Below are 17,185 nucleotides of genomic sequence, written 5' to 3' on the forward strand. Positions count from 1 at the left end.
GTGAATTCATGACCTGAGCTGAAATCAAGACTTGGTTGCTGAACCAACTGAGCCACTCAGGCACCCCTAAATAAACTTTTTAAATTTAGTATAGTTTTAGATTTACATTATTAGTATCTTACGTTAGTATAGTTTATTTTCACAATTAGTGAATCAGTATCAATATATTATTATTAACTAAAGTCCACATTTTATTAAGATATTCATAGTTTTTACCTAATATCCATTTACTGTTCTAGGACTCCATGCAGGATATCATATTACATTTAGTTGTCATGTCTCCTTAGGCTCTTTTACTGTGACAGTTTCTCAGGCTTTTCTTATTTTTGAAGATTTTGACAGTTTTGAGAAGTACTAGTCAGGTATTTTGTAGAATGCTCTTCAATTAGGATTTCTCTGACATTTTTCTCATGATTAGATTGAGGTTATGGGCTTTGGGGAGGAGGACCACAGAGGTAAAGTGTTATTCTCATTACATCATATCAAGGATAGATACTATCAATATGACTCATCACTATTGATGTTAATCTTGATCATCTGGTTAAGGTGATGTTTGTCATATTATTCCTATAAGGGAACAATTTTTCCCTGTCTTATACTTTATAAGGAAGTCACTCTACAGAATTTACATTTAAGGAGTAGGCAAATATGCTTTACTTCTTTGAGGGGGAGTATTTACATGCATATTTTTAATTTTTGTGTGGGGAAGATTTGTCTAATTTTTTTATTCATTTATTTTTTCAGCCATGTATTGAATTAATATGTTTATTTATATGTGTTTATTTATAGAATATGTTTAATTAATATGATTAATATTAATCAAGATGTTGACAATGTAGGTTTCATTCTAAGAGCTCTTCTCTTGGCTTTAGGTGACCACCTTCTTGCTGTGTGCTCACATGATCTCTTCTTTGGGTGGACACAGGGGTAGAGCTCTCTGGTGTCTCTTCTTATAAAAACACTAATCCCATCTTCTGAGGGCCCCACCTTTATGACCTCATCTAGTGCTAGTTATCTCCCCAATCCCCATTTCCAAACATCATAACATTGAGAGGCAAGGCTTCAACATATGAATTTTGGGAAGACACATACTCAGTCCCAAAGAGTACTCATTGGTGTTTATTTTATACTTTGAGTTATAATCCAACACTATTTTGATGGTTACATTTTTCTCCTTTTGATCATTGGGAGCTCTTTTACTTGGCTTTTATGTCCCTTTAACATAACTCTGTGTGTGTGTGTGTGTGTGTGTGTGTGTGTGTGTGTGTTTGCATGTGTTAGCGTGTGTTAGCATTTCCTTGTTTCCATGCAGTAGAAAATGTTCATCTTGTAAATTTTCTGCTCCAGTCCTAGAGTGAGCTCTTTCTCCAAGGATCCCTGGTTCCTTTGATTGATAATGGTATTAGAAACCAAGAGCAGAGTACTTGGTGTACTTGCTATTAATGAGGTGTTGTTGCTTCCAGGCTCTCTCATCTGCAAGAGCTAGAAATATATGTGTGCATACTACCTCATGTGCATACACGTATCTATAAATATTTTCATGTCTATCTATCTATCTATCTATCTATCTATCTATCTATCTATCTATCTATATCAAGCTAAACATGAATTTATACTGATATTTCCGTCTAATTCATTGGCATATGGATTATTCTGGCTTTTCCCTTTGCTTATTTGAAACCTCATTCCAACAGTGAGAAACTTAGCTCCCACCTTCCTCCATTCACTTACTTGCTTGTCAAATTCTAGTGTACATGTATAGTGGCTTCAGAATTGTTAGCTCAAACCCCTGTATGAAACAATTTTATCAACTAGATTATATATTTTTTTGACTTTAGTCTTACAGACTGAACTCATTTCTAAAATTGTTTAGGTCAGCAATTTATTCTCCCACCCCATTGAGTGAGGTTATTTCACACAGTTGTAATACATTTAGATTTTTTTTTGTCACAGTATGCATTCCATCTTGGAATTCTTCAACTTCTTAGTTTTTTTTTTTTTTAATTAACATACATTAAGTTGTAGGTTTTATGCAATAAAGTTCTGTGAGTTTTGACACATGCTTAATGTTTTATATTCACCATTATATAGTATCATACAGAATAGTTTGACCACCATAAAAATATTCTGTGCCTCATATATTCCACCCTTTCTTCCCAATGACAAATGAAGTTGAGGCTCCTTTTATATGCCTGTTTGCCATCTGGATATCTTCTTTGGTGAGGTGTATGTTCAAATCTGCTCATTTCTGAACTGGGTGGTTTGTTTTCCTTTTGCTGATTTTTAAGAGTTCTTTGTATGTTTTTAGATACAAGTCTTTATTAAATATATGTTTTCAAATATTTTCTCCCACTCTGTGGCTTGTCTCTGCATTTTCTTAATAGCGTCTTTTTCAGGGAAGAAGCTTTTTACTTTAATAAAGTCAAACCTGTAATGTGCTTTTCATGGCTCACGCTTTGGTAATGAGTATCTAAAAACTCATCACAAAAACCTAGGCCACCTAGATTTTCTACTCTGGTTTATTCCATAAGGTTTATAATTTCCATTTTACATTTAGGTCTGTGATTCATTTAGTTTTTATTTTTGGTATGTGTAAGATCTGTGTCTAGGGTTTGTTTGTTAGTTGGTTTGTTTTGTATTTGTACGACTAATTGTTCCAGAACCACTTATTGAAAAAACTATTCTCTCTTCATTGAATTGCCTTTTTGCACCTTTGTCAAAATTTAGTTGGTTACCTTTGTATGGGCTGTATCTGGGTCCTGTTTTCTGTTCCATTGATCCGTGTGGCTCTTCTTTCACCAATGGCACGTTGCCTTAACCATTATAGGTTAATAGCGATTCTTGAAATTGGGTAACAATAATCCCCCAACTTTGTTCTTGTTTAGTGTTGTGTTGGCTATTGCATGTCCTCTGATTTCCACATAACTTTTTAGTACCAGTTTGTCAGTATCTACAAAATACATGCTGAGATTTTGATTAGCGTTGTATTGAATCCGTAGCTCAAGGTGAGAGTAATTAACATCTTAACAATACTGAAAGTTTTAATTCATGAAACATGAAATATCTCTCAATTTTTTTCTACAAAGAGTAGCTCACTCTATAAGCTAAAAAATAAGTCCTTGGAGTAAATAATTGCAATTAAAATTTAAATATTCAAACATATATCATGAAAAAAATTAAGAAAAACAATGTACACTTGAAACTAACATAACACTGTATATTAAGTAATTAGAATTAAAATGAAAACTTAAAAAAAGCAGAAAAAAATACATAGCAGTGCCTCTATCCTAAGATTCATGTAGATAAGTCTATTCTCCAAATATCTGATGTTGACTTTGTTATAAGTGCTTCCTACTATATGCACAAAATTGTACAACCATCACCACTATTCTTTTCTTTCTTTCTTTCTCTCTTTCTTTTTCTTTCTTTCTTTCTTTCTTTCTTTCTTTCTTTCTTTCTTTCTTTCTTTCTCTCTTTTTTTTTCTTTCTTTCTTTCTTTCTTTCTTTCTTTCTTTCTTTCTTTCTTTCTTTCTCTTAGCCTAGAACACCCACTAAATGAAGAACTGTTCTTCAAGGAATTATCTACTCATATGGTGTTGGGATCATTCCCCAATTCATTTGTAGTCCTAGCCCTATAAAATCTAGTATTACATTTCCCTTAGAAAAATGAATTGGAAAGTATAATATCTAAGGAAAGGCTAGTATCTCCCTATTTGTATATTTCAAAATTTCTATGATTAGTGTTTTATATTTTTATGGATATAAATATGTACGTATTTTATTATACTGAATGATTTCATATTTTTGGTACTGTTGTAAGTGGTGCTTTTTAAAAAAAATTCAAATTCCAATTGTTCATTTCTCCTATACACAAAACAAATTGTCTTCTGCTTATCAACTTGTATTCTGTTACCTCATTATACTTGCTTATTAATTCCAAGAATTTATTTTCAGATTTTTTGGGGGGTTTCTAAATGGACAATCATGTTATCTGAAAATAAAGACAGTTCTTTTTTTCTTCTCAAGTCTACTTGCCTTTCACTTTCTGTTCATGTCTCACCACAAAAGCTAGGACTTCCAATACCATGTTGAATAGGAGTAGTGAGAGAAAACATCCTTGCTATGTCCAATCTTAAGTAAAAACAAATCCAGATTTTTATATTAAGTAGGATATTGACTTTAGGTTTTTTTTTGTTTGTTTTGTTTTGTTTTTGTTTTGTTTTGTTTTGTTTTGTTTGTAGATGTTCTTTATCAGGCTGAGGAAGTCCTCTCTATTCCTGGTTTATTGAGAGTTTTTATTATGAATTGGTGCTGTATTTTCACAACTTTTCCTCCCAAAATGGATAGAACATAGGATTTTTCTTCTTTTTCCTATTGATTGACTTTTTTAAAGTTTATTTATTTATTGTAAGAGAGAGAGACAGCAAGTGGGGAAGGGGCAGAGAGAGGAAGAGAAAGAGAGAATCCCAAGCACTGACAGTGTGGAGCCTGACACAGGGCTTGAACCCATGAACCTTGAGATCATGACCTGAGCCAAAACCAAGAGTCAGATGTTGAACCAGCTGAGCCACCCAGACGCCCCTCCTATTGCTTGATTTTTAAATATTGTACCAGCATTGAATACCTGGAATGAATCCTCATTTCTTGTGTGTAGTTCTTTATTGGCTTCTATTTACTAATATTTTGTTGAAAATTGTTATGTCTATGTTCATGAGATATTATTGTGTAGTTTTGTTTTCTTACAATGTTTTTGCCGGCTTTAGTATTAGAATAATGCTGGATTCAGAATAAGTATGGAAGGATTCTCTATAGCTTCTATTTTCTGGAAGAAATTGTGAAAAAAAATGATATTATTTATTCCATAAATGTGTGGTAGAATTCCCCTGTAAAATCCTCTGGACCTGGTGCTTTCTTTTTTGGAAGGTTATTAATTATTGATTTAATTTATGTAGTAGACATAGGTTAATTGGATTATTTTCTTGTGTGAATTTTATATTTTGTGTCTTTCAAGGAATTTATCTGTTTCACCTAAATTATCAAATTTGTGAACATAGAGTTCATAGTATTCCCTCATTATACTTTTAATGTACACGGGATCAGTAGTGATTTTTTTTCTCATTTTCTATGCACATAGTTTTTATTTCTCACTCTTTGTTGGTTAATCAAGCTAGACCTTATCAGTTTTATTGATATTTTTTAATATTCAGCTTTTAATTTCATTTTCCCTATCATTTTTGTCTTTCAATTTCACATATTTCTGCTCTAATCATTATTTTTTCTTCTTTGACTTAGGCATACATACATTGTACTTATTTCTCTTTTTTACTAAGATGGAAGCTTCAGTATTGATTTTAGATCCTTACTTTTTTCTCATGTATATGTCTAATGTATAAATTTCCCTCTCCACACTGCTTTTACTATATCCCACAAATTTGTATAGGTTGTTCTTTCATTTACATTTACTTCAAATATTTTTATAAAATTTATCTTGAGCTTTCTCTTTGACCCGTATGTTATTGAGAACTGGGTTAGTATTTGAGGACTTTCGAGATATCTTTTTGTTATTGACTTCTAGTTTGATTCTATTATATGAAAACAAATTTTATATGATTTCTATTCCTCTTTATATGTTACGATCTGTTCTATGGCCCAGAATATACTCTGTCTTGGTCAGTGTTTCCTGAGAGCTTCAAAAGAGTATGTATTTTGCTGTTGTTTGATGGAGTATTCTATAAATATTAATTAGATCAAGTTGATTAATAGTGCTGCTCTGGTAATCTATAACTTTGCTGATTTTCTGTCTGCTTGTGTATTAATTTTTGGTTGGCCCAACAATTACTTACAGAAAGGCATTGAAATCTCCAATACACTAGTGGATTTTTAAATTTCTTCTTGTGATTCTGTTTTCGCTTCATATATTTTGATGGTCTGTGGTTAGGTGTATATACCTTTAGCATTGTTATATCTTCCTGGAGAATTGATTCCTTTTCATTATGCAGTGCTATAATAATCCTTATTCTAAGTCTGCATTGTCTGGAATTATACAGCTACTTCAGTTTTCTTTGAATTAGTGTTAGCATTATATACATTGAGAACTCTGCAACTAGAGATGGGAGTAAGGGTTAGAAGAAAAGGCTATACCTTTAGAAAAATAAATAATAACAATTAAGCCATTAATTTAACTACATTTTTATATTTATTTATGATTCTAATGTGGTTAATATTTTCACTGGGCATTAACATTATTTCAGGCAGTGATTATATCATACTCATGCATTTCCCACAGTGTCCATTAAATAACTTGTGTATACTGTACTTAACGTGCTATCTTAATGTACTAGTATTTTTATATTTGTTTAGTTGATTGCTAAGTTATTTTTCATAACTGAGTTGTTACTATAGTTGTCACGTTATACATAGCAATGTTGTTTCAATAAATATCTGTTGGACAAATGCATGATCTAAATGTGAGGAGTTAATAGAACGACTTGCCTGTATGGAACAGAATTTTTTTGCTGGAGAATAGCAAGGAATATGTGAGGCAAAAGCATGAACAGTTAAAAAGATTTCTTTAAAAAATTTTTGTAATGTTTCTATTTATTTTTGAGAGAGAGAGAGAGGGAGGGAGAGGGGCAGAGAGAGAGGGAGACACAGAATCCAAAGCAGGCTCCAGGCTCTGAGCTGTTAGCACAGAGCCCAACGCGGGGCTTGAACCCATGCGCTGTGAGATGATGACCTGAGCTAAAGTTGGACGCCCAAGCGACTGAGCCACCCAGGCACTCTAAAAAGATGTATTATAAATTTAAACTTTGTAGGAAATGTAAAGACAAATAATATTTTCATGAACTCAGACTCTTAAGGTATTAAAATAGTGACCACAAGTGAGGTATTAAAGCTGGTGCTACACCAATTCAGTGTATATTAAACAGGTTAGAGTTAACTTTGCGATCAGCATAAACTATAAAGAAGATTTCAAAATAGAAAATGATTATATAGTTTACATACACTGCAAGGCTTACCGGAGGATCATAGAGAGGTTCATTGAATTTTTGCTGGCTAATAAAATTTAAATAAATTTAATTATAAAAATATCCTATTAATTCTTACCATTTTACCATCAATGGGATTACAGAAAATAAATTCAGTTACTGAAAAAAATCTGCAAAATAGAGCTCATATTTGAATGAAAATATAGTTGCTTGAAACTCTCCCAAATTATTATTTTATGTCACTACTTTGGAAGCCACTGATCAATGTACACTTAACTAAGAAGATATATAAAAATGCAAGTTTGTATTTTGAAACAAATCTAAATTTGCTTATTAGGTAGAGAGAAACTAAATTCTAAATCACATGTCTGAAAACAAAGATCTACGTGAAATTTTAGTATCCCATCTCATCTAGCTAAGTCTTCCTCAGTATGAATGTGCCATCGCCATTAAATGAGAATAGGGAAAGAAACTGAGAATTTAGAAATATCAAGGTCCATTGCTTTTCAGAAGCAGCATCTGCAGATTGGGTTTGTTTATGCTGTATCTGTTGATAAATTTGATTTCCTAGAATGTTACATTCTCACTTATAGAATGACCTCACTTTGAAAGAATGATGAATGGTAGAAATAACTCTAGACTAAGTTTCAGAAGACCTGAACTGCCACATGTCTGTTTTCTCTAAAGTGAGGAAGTTGGACTTAGTCTTAAAAATCACAAAATAGGGGCGCCTGGGTGGCGCAGTCGGTTAAGCGTCTGACTTCAGCCAGGTCACGATCTCGCGGTCCGTGAGTTCGAGCCCCGCGTCGGGCTCTGGGCTGATGGCTCAGAGCCTGGAGCCTGTTTCTGATTCTGTGTCTCCCTCTCTCTCTGACCCTCCCCCGTTCATGCTCTGTCTCTCTCTGTCCCAAAAATAAATAAACGTTGAAAAAAAAAATTAAATAAAAAAAAATCACAAAATAATAATTGAGATTTTGCTACTTCATTCTTTTTACAATGGATTAAAATAGAAACATACCATTACCTAAGGATTTGGGCCAGTATATTTCACATACAAATTTAAATTGAGTAACCAAATCTTAGGAGAGTATTAAACATCTTCTAAAACATGGCAGGGGAAGTATCCCATAGAAACTTTAATTATACAAGTATCTGAATGCCTTGTGGCCTAGATTCCCCATTGTCAGAGTGATGATTAAATTAAAAATATCCCTGAACATTAGCCACACAACTAGAATAGCACTTGAGTAGTTATTCCTTACATTCAGCTCTAAAATATGCCAAATTTATGTTTATAAACAATCTTCATTAAGTCTGACAGGCACTGTTGATCCGAGTTAAGTCTCTAATTCTGGGCATCCAAGGCCTCTGTCCTCTCTTTCTTCATCTCTTATTGTTTTCATGATGAGATGAATTAAAATTCTTATTTGTTATGCATTCGGTGTACCACCGCTCTTCCTGCTCATCTGTGCTTATAAGATTTTACTCTGCTTGCATAAGTGTTCATGAGCCCTCAATTTTGAACAGCTGTGAGGAAGGCTGGTTAACTATTTGTAAACACCACCCAATGATCCTTGACAGTAATGGAAGTCTTGCAGAATACTGAAGTGCTATTTTATTGGGAGTGATAATGAGACTGTCTTGTCCAGGGGTCTGGTTATTACACCAATACCGAACATTATTGTTTATTTGTGTGGTGTAAAATAATTAATTAGTCACATTTTTTCCCCAAGGAGGCTCTATCCATACTGAGGGAAAAAATGGTGTGTATAGCTCTTACCTTTATTGTGATAATTCAAACTTGTACCATTTTTGAGCTTTCTATCTGGTTTGGGTAGCTTTGAGAACAAATATCAAATTTTTATATTTTGGATTGCCCTTTCTTTTCAAGAGTAAAATGGTATTATGTGAATAAGATACTATTCATATAATATATAGGATAGCTTATATCACACAATACACAATATATACATTATTATGTAGAAATACATTATTATGAAGACATGAACATTTTTCCTATATGGTCACCAAGCTTAGAAATAAAAATTGCTTTTATTTTATCAATTTCAAGTTTGCTGTGAGGAGATACTCTTAACAATGGGAGTTGGTTAATAGGGACAATACCTATTGGAAAAGGGCCTGGCACTCATTTAAGGCATCAATAAATTATTGTTGAATAGATGCATAAAAAGTTGTGAAGATTTCCCCTTTTAATCTGAGAGCATGTATCTTTTTAAGTTGCAAAGATGCAAATAAAATACACGTTTTCTCATTGCAATTCAGAGCCTGTGCTGCTCTATCTTTATGCATGTAGCTTTATATACCAAAATCTTTATCTCACTAAAGTCATTTTGTAGATTTCTATATATACTTAGTGCACATTTTTCATGAAGTATGCACAATGCTGAAGTATTTATAAGTTGTTGCTCATATGAATGAGATGTATTTTTAAATTTTATTCTCCTACTGGTTATGGTAGTAATGGTAGGAATAAAAATAACGTCATTTACACTAGACTCTCTAATTTGCTCAAAAACATTTTTGAATGCCTACTATGTGCAAGGGACTATGCTAGGCACTGGGATAAGTGGTGGAAAATATAGAGAATCTGTCTTCAAGTAGTTGATGGTCAACATGGGTCAATAACTATCTTGAGGAAAAACAGAATAGTTCTATTGAGACTGTCAGAACACAACTGTCCCTTGGCTCTCTTGCATTTCTAAACTTCTTGCTAGCAGAGGCAGTGACTACCTTTGTTCGCAACTATCTTTTCACTGATGTTGTACAGTAAATAGCCTTGGAAGATAGAGACACAGTGTTTCATTCCAGAGCAAACTGCAGATTTGTTTACAGTCTTGGAACATATAGTCTCTTTTGCTAGCAAAGACAGACATGCTTACTGACCATTATAAAAGGCAGCTTGTCTAAGCTCAAGGTTGCTGTCCTGTAAGGTGATCTACATATTGCATGTGTCATTCGACCCTCTTTGCATCATCTTGTGAGAATTGGGCTCAGAGAACCGGAGCAAATACTAAAACTGTTTCCTCTATTACCATGAGTAATAAAGTCTTTTGTTCTGATATAGGAATCTCATGTCTTCTGCCAGCAACCATGAAACTGGGGCAGGCTAACTGGTTAACTTACAGAGTTACATATCAGATCCTTCAGAATGCTGGACAGATACCTGAAGTCAAAGTAGGACATAGCCAAGCCACAGTGGGACAGGAGTGGGGATGCCAAAGGGAGCATTTTAAGGAAAGAGCTATCCTGTTCATAGGCTTAGTTTGTTCAGTATTACAGAAGCAAACCTGGGGTGGGGGATATGAATTAGGAAGACTTGAAATTGTTGTTTTATTGAGTGCTCACTGTGTTTCAAGAAATTTTCTCTACACATTACATAAATTATCTTATTTGATTTTCAACAACTGATTACATAAGCATAATTTCTATTCCCATTTCATAGATGAAGAAATGAAGACAGAGAAAGAACAAGTAACATGTCCAAATTTATATAGTTTGTTTAGAGGTGGAGTCAAGATTTGAGTACAAACTGGATGAGTTTAGAGCCCATGACCCTTACCACTGGACATATACTTTGAGAGAATCTTGGACTGAGACAACATTGTAAAAGACTGCTTAAAGCACAGTGAGAATGGTGGGTTTTATTCCAAGTAAAAGGGGTAACCACCAAAAGGCAGGGAAATGACCTGGTTAGTTGTAAAGTGTATGCTCCGAACAAGGATACAATCAGAGGTACTTGAAGAGTGGTTGCAATTGTGTAGGCTAAAGAAGATGATGGAAAGAAGGTAAAAAGACAAATTGTGATCTTCTATAAGCTTTAAAAAAATATGTACTACCAAGTACAAAGTCTGGTGAACAGTATGAACTCAAAAACATATTTCAAATTAATTAATTAATCAGTTCACTATCAATAAACTATTTTATAATTGTAATTATTTTATAATTAATTTTTGCCTTTCAAATAAATATAATATCTTCCCATAATTTTATCTTGTTCTGCATCTTTCTATTTGTTTTTAATCTGTGTCTGGTATTACTGTACTGCTAGAAATGAAAAAATAGTAGTCAATAACAATATTTATTTAATTTATGTTTATTCATGTAAATTTAAAGAGTATGCCTCTGGGATATGGGTTTCTTTAAAGGGCCCAACAGTAGATTCATTAGGCTTTGAGGGCCATTCTGTCTGTGTTGCAAGTGCTGGAACCTGCTGTTATAATGAGAAAGTGACTATAGACCATGTATCAATGAATGGCCAAGTCTTTTTTCCAACAAAATTTTATGTAGGCACTGCTTTAGAATATATCTATGAATTATTTTTGATATTTTCCTAAGCATATTTAATTTATTAATTTAACAAACTTTTACTGAATATATACAATGTACTAGAAACTGTGTTAGAGGTCAGAATGCAGCAATGTGCAAATCGTTGTCCTCAGTGGAGCTTAGAGTACAATAAGATGTAATTTAAAATCAGTGTGTGTGTGTGTGTGTGTGTGTGTCTGAGTGAATGTGTTTATACAGGTCCTAGTGATGGGAAATTTTATTTAAATGTTAGCCATTAGGGACATCCAGTCACATTGGAACATATTTTATTTGTTTTAGCTAGGTCATCAGAATGGAAATTTGATGACAAACAAGTCATTTTGACTCAGCCAGTAATAGCATTTTAATATATACATGTAAAAATGGTGATTCCTCTTCTTCCATTACTCACACATAAATATGTATAGTGCATGGCATAAAAAATTCTCTGGGAAAGTGTGAGTAAAACTAGTTAATGAATCCAGGTTCTTCTGGAACCAAAGCTTCTGAAATCCAGATTTCTACCTTCAGAGATGAACATTGAATCATGTCTCATATAATTAAACAGTCCTGATTAAAACCAGCTAGTAGGCAAGGTTAACAATACCCACCAAATCCCTACCTAGGGAAATTTACCATGGAGGAGAGGAAAACTTTGGCAAAGGATCAGGCATCAAATACTAGGGCCCAAGTGACCATATGAAGTTGCACCTACCCTGACCCAGTCTCAACAGCAACATGGGTATGCATTTGGTAAAATACATATGAATGTGTATGCATGTACATGTACATTTATGAAATTTTTAAGAGATATGCCATGGCAAAATCATAAGATAGTACAGCTTTCTTGGTATTAGCTTTTTGGTCAGGGATAAGGCAAAATTCCCAAACATAAGACATGACAAACTACTGTTTCACAAGCAGTTCTGTTGGTCCTTGACTTCTAGCACATGTCCTACTGCAGTCTACATCTTGCATCAGACAATTGCACTGCTTGACCTGGGTGATTTTTTGTCATACATTGGTTAACTTGGGGCATTAAAAAAAAAACTGAAGTTTGCATTGCAAATCAAGATTTCATATTTTTAGCAGCCATAACATGCAGCCATGAGAGAACGGAACAGAATACCAGGACTCTTTCAATTTTGAGCAAACTTTTTTCATTGAAGTATAATTGACACGCAATATTATATTAGTTTCAGGTGTAAAAAATATTTATTTGAAAATTCTGTACATTATTCAGTGCTCACTCTGGTAAGTGTAGTCACCATTTGTCACCATACAATGTTGTTACAAATATAAACCACATTCCCTATGGTGTACTGTTCATCTCTGTGCCTTCTTCCTTTTGTAACTGGAAGTTTGTACCTCGTAATTCCCTCCATTTGCTAATCTCCGCCCTTACCTCCCCTCTGGCAACCATCCGTTGTACTCTGTATTTAGAATTCTTTTGCTGTTGTTCATTTGTTTCATTTTTTAAATTCCACATATTAATGCAATCACATGGCCTTAGTCTTTCCCTGTCTGACTTACTTCAATTAGCATAATACCCTCAGGGTACACCCATGTTGTTGCAAATGGCAAGATTTTATTCTTTTTTATGGCTCGGTAATATATATATATATATATTACCAAGAAGATATTGGAGATATATCTTCTTTTTTTATTCATCTATCAATGGACACTTGGGTTGCCTCCCTATCTTGGCTATAATAAATATTGCTACAATAAACATAGGAGTATAAATATCTTTTCAAAGTGTGTTTTTGGGATTTGGATAAATATTCAGCAGTGGAATTTCTAGATCATATGGTATCTGTATTTAAAAATTTTTGAGGAATCCCCATACTGTTTTCCAAAATGGTTGAACCAATTTACATTCTCATCAACAGTGCATGAGGGTTCCCTTTTCTCACCAACACTTGTTAACTCTTGCCTTTTTGATACTAGCCATTCTGACTGGTGTGAATGATATTTCACTGTGGTTTTGATTTGCATTTCGTATTTAATCAATTAAAGTTTTAAATAATTAATTTTAGTCTAATTAATTTCATTTAATTGATACATTTAATTAATTTACCCTGATTAAAATTTTAACTAATTAAAATTTAATGATTTAAAATATGTGACTTATTTTTATATCACTAGTCTTTTAGCAACATATTATGAAAGATAAATTCAATATTGTTTTCTGTATCATTTACATAATTTTTGTTGTTATTAGGATGGGGTATTGGTTTTGACATAATCATCCATTTGGTGATCACTCAACTTCTTATTTAAACTCAAACATTGAATTGTCCTTGGATTTCTAATATAAACTCTGTCTAGTAGTAAACTCTATCTTGAGTGAAAATAAAATTTATTCAGCATTAACTCTGTGTTATTGCTCTATTAGTCAGTTATATTGACTATTTCAGTGATTCTGACAAAATATTTAACTACAGGCATTCTTTCCTCAGTATTTTTAATTGTGGGACTCAGAGAAGTTAAATAAATTACGTAAGATTCAACAACTAATAAGTCAAAAACTGAACTTCAACAATAAATCCATGTGACTTCATTGGACCAAATTGTTTATCTTATTACAGGTTATACTTTCATCAACTATCGAGTTGCATTTGCTTATAATGTTTTTAATATTTCTTCCCTTATATGAATAAGTAGTATTAATCTAGTTTTCTTTATTATGATTTTTACCACATTTAAAAATGAAAAACATAGAAGAAATTTTAAATGAGAATATTCATTCAACTCTATATAAATGAATATGACAATCTAAATGAAGTATGTGATTTGCCAGCAAAAATTGATTGACAAAAATTAAGAAATCAAACCTAAACAAAGAAACAAAAATCACTGTAGAAGAAATTTGGAAAATGGACAAAGGAAACCTCCCAAAAGTGAAGGTAAAGAAGGTAAAGATTTAAGTACAAATTATTATTATTATTAATTATTATTATCATTAGTAGTAGTAGTATTTATGAATGCAGAGCAGATGCCAGGTATAGAGTATAGCCAATAACATTAAAAACAAACCAAATGGCAACCTAACTATATTCTCAGCAAAACATTAATTTATGATATTTCTCCAAAAACCAACACAGTGCCATGTTCAACAATAAAATGAAAAACAAAACAACCAGCAGTTGCTACCTTAGACCTCAAGACATAGTTTCTTACAGCATTTCATGTCTACAGTTTGGTTCTCTGTTTCAGAGCATGAATTACTTTTCAGATGAAAAACCTGGGATGGCGGAGGTTTGTTTATGTGTGTTGGGGGAGAATCCAGGGTGGAAAAATAGGGGGGAGTAACAAGAGATTCATTTCTCTGGTCAGGCAACCAAGTGAGGAGGTAGTTATTTAGAGAGCTTCTCAAGTAGAGAATATTGTACTGATCTACTGAGAGCTGAGGAGGTAGTAGGAGCTTCCTGTGAGACTCAAGATAGCAACAGGAATACTTACGCAAGAAAGTCAAGACGAGGGTGTCAGTGCAGTTTGACAGTGGCTCTTTTCTGATGCTACAACTTTAAAAGTATTCATTACATTACCACACCCAAGAACCACATAAAAACTCGAGTCCCATCATCACTGCTGTTAAGTTTCTTCATTTGGTACTGGCATATTTATCTTACCAGTGTGCAAAAGGCATATTCAACACCCTGTCTGGTCTTGGCTTAGGTTTCAATGAACAGAATCCCGTAACTCTTGGCCAATTTGTGGGCTTGTTTTTTGGTGACTGTCCTTGTTAGCAAATCACACTTGTTTCATCTGAGTTTTTTACTTGCTTAAGCTGTTCCCTGTAGAGGTTCATATCTGCAAATGATTTGCTATTATTGATGGCACATAAACAGAGGAAGCCTTCACCTGTCCTCATGTATTGGTCTCTCATGGCACTGTATTCTTCTTGACTAGCTGTATCCATTATGTCCAGAACACAGGTTTTACCATCTGTAACCACCTGTTTTCAGTTAAAATCCTCTATGTTGGAATCACATTCATCTACAAAGTGGTTCTGGATTAGCTGGGTTGTCAGTGTGCTTTTCCCAACACCAGCTGCTCCAACTGCCACCAGTTTGTACTCAGTCATTTCACACCAGCAAGAACCTCAAGTTTCACAGCCTCTGCTTCCAACGGATTTAGGACCACAACTGGGGAAAATGTTGGAGACCCCAGAACTACCATCACCAGCCCCCACCAGGGATTAAGTTCAAATCATTTTAAAACTTAAACCAACCAGTATTGCTAATTATATTTAAGTTTTTAATCTGAATTCTGTTTAAGTTGTTGCAAAGAACTAAGAATATAATGCTTGAAACATCTTTTGTGAAATCAGAACATTTATACTTCTGTCAAAGGCAGATAATATTTATAACAACAACAACAAAAAGTCCTTAAGGTCATTTTTTTTTAATTTTTTTTCAACGTTTATTTATTTTTGGGACAGAGAGAGACGGAGCATGAACGGGGGAGGGTCAGAGAGAGAGGGAGACACAGAATCGGAAACAGGCTCCAGGCTCTGAGCCATCAGCCCAGAGCCTGACGCGGGGCTCGAACTCACGGACCGCAAGATCGTGACCTGGCTGAAGTCCGACGCTTAACCGACTGTGCCACCCAGGCGCCCCTTTAAGGTCATTTTTTAATGTTAGTACACAATCCAAAATAAAATTAGATTGTAATTAAGAATTGATATCTACCAGTATTTTAAAAATAAACATAGTCCATAAAAGATTTATAACTGGAATGCAAGGGTGGCTTGTTATTAGGAATACAATATCATTCATCATGTCAGCAAACTAAAGCAGAAAAAATTTTAATAATAAATATTATTTTTAGTCAAGATACAGGTTAATCTACATGATCTCAAAATGACACCAGACTGATGCAAGGTGGATTTACTAGTTAAAACAGCATGCACTGAGAAAATATCCTAGATAAGTAACTGATTTTGAAAAATTCCACAGTCCTGGAAAACAGAAAGGAATAAAAAATAAATCCTGGAAGCTATAACCTTTACCTTGGAACATATAAATAATCCCAAGAGATTTTCTTTGTTTTTGTTCTCAAAAAAAAAAAATTACATAAAATAACGCTTCCATGTGTACTTCAGAACTTCACAAGAAAGAGTCAGATTTATTTCATAAATAAGTAGCTATAATAAGTCAATAGAAATAACAGGAAGAATATTATAGTGGATATTTATAAATTTTTGCCTTTTATTCTTTCCAAAAATAAACAAACAAACAAAAAGGAAAAGTAATCTCACTCCCACTCTGATGCATATAGAGAATTATTCCATACTTATGCTACACCAAAAGATGAATGAAAGATGGGATCATGATCCAAACGAGAGTAATTAAAATTTTCTATTTAGTAAACTGGAAAGGGAAGAGGGCGATGTGTTCCAATCCCAGTTAAAGTTGGATTCTTGAAGAGGAGATGTAAAAACTAGAGATATTAATAGGGATCCCATATTTTCAGCTTTTAGATTAGGATATAGAGAAAGCTAGTCCATAAAAGAAACAAAAACTGATAAAAGAGATGAGAATATAGAAGCCATAAAAATATCTGGAGAGTAAGATAGAATATACACATGAGGTTTCTCACAGTGTGTTGAGTAAGCCCTGACACCAGGCAACTCTGGGTTCAGATGAAGTTTCTCCTTTTGTTTGTAAAATATGCTGGGATCTTTGTATTTTATTTTACATTATTTTTGAGCTAGAAAACTGGCATACTATTTTTAATATATTAAGTCATATATTTTGCCTTTTCTCTAAATTATAGTCTTCTTGACTTCCCAGCCATTAAATAAAAGCATTTCCATCATGCAGGGGAGACTCATGTAATCTGGAACAAAGATGTCAAGTGTA

At 33.5% G+C, this 17,185-nt stretch overlaps 1 pseudogene; it reads right to left on the reverse strand.

The window, feature by feature from the left end:
* Positions 1 to 14,753: 14,753 nt before the first annotated feature.
* On the reverse strand, positions 14,754 to 15,464 carry LOC122480691 (annotated as a pseudogene).
* Between the last annotated feature and the right edge of the window lie 1,721 nt (positions 15,465 to 17,185).

This window comes from Prionailurus bengalensis, chromosome C1 (assembly GCF_016509475.1).
Source record: "Prionailurus bengalensis isolate Pbe53 chromosome C1, Fcat_Pben_1.1_paternal_pri, whole genome shotgun sequence".
Classification (NCBI taxonomy): Eukaryota; Metazoa; Chordata; class Mammalia; order Carnivora; family Felidae; genus Prionailurus; species Prionailurus bengalensis.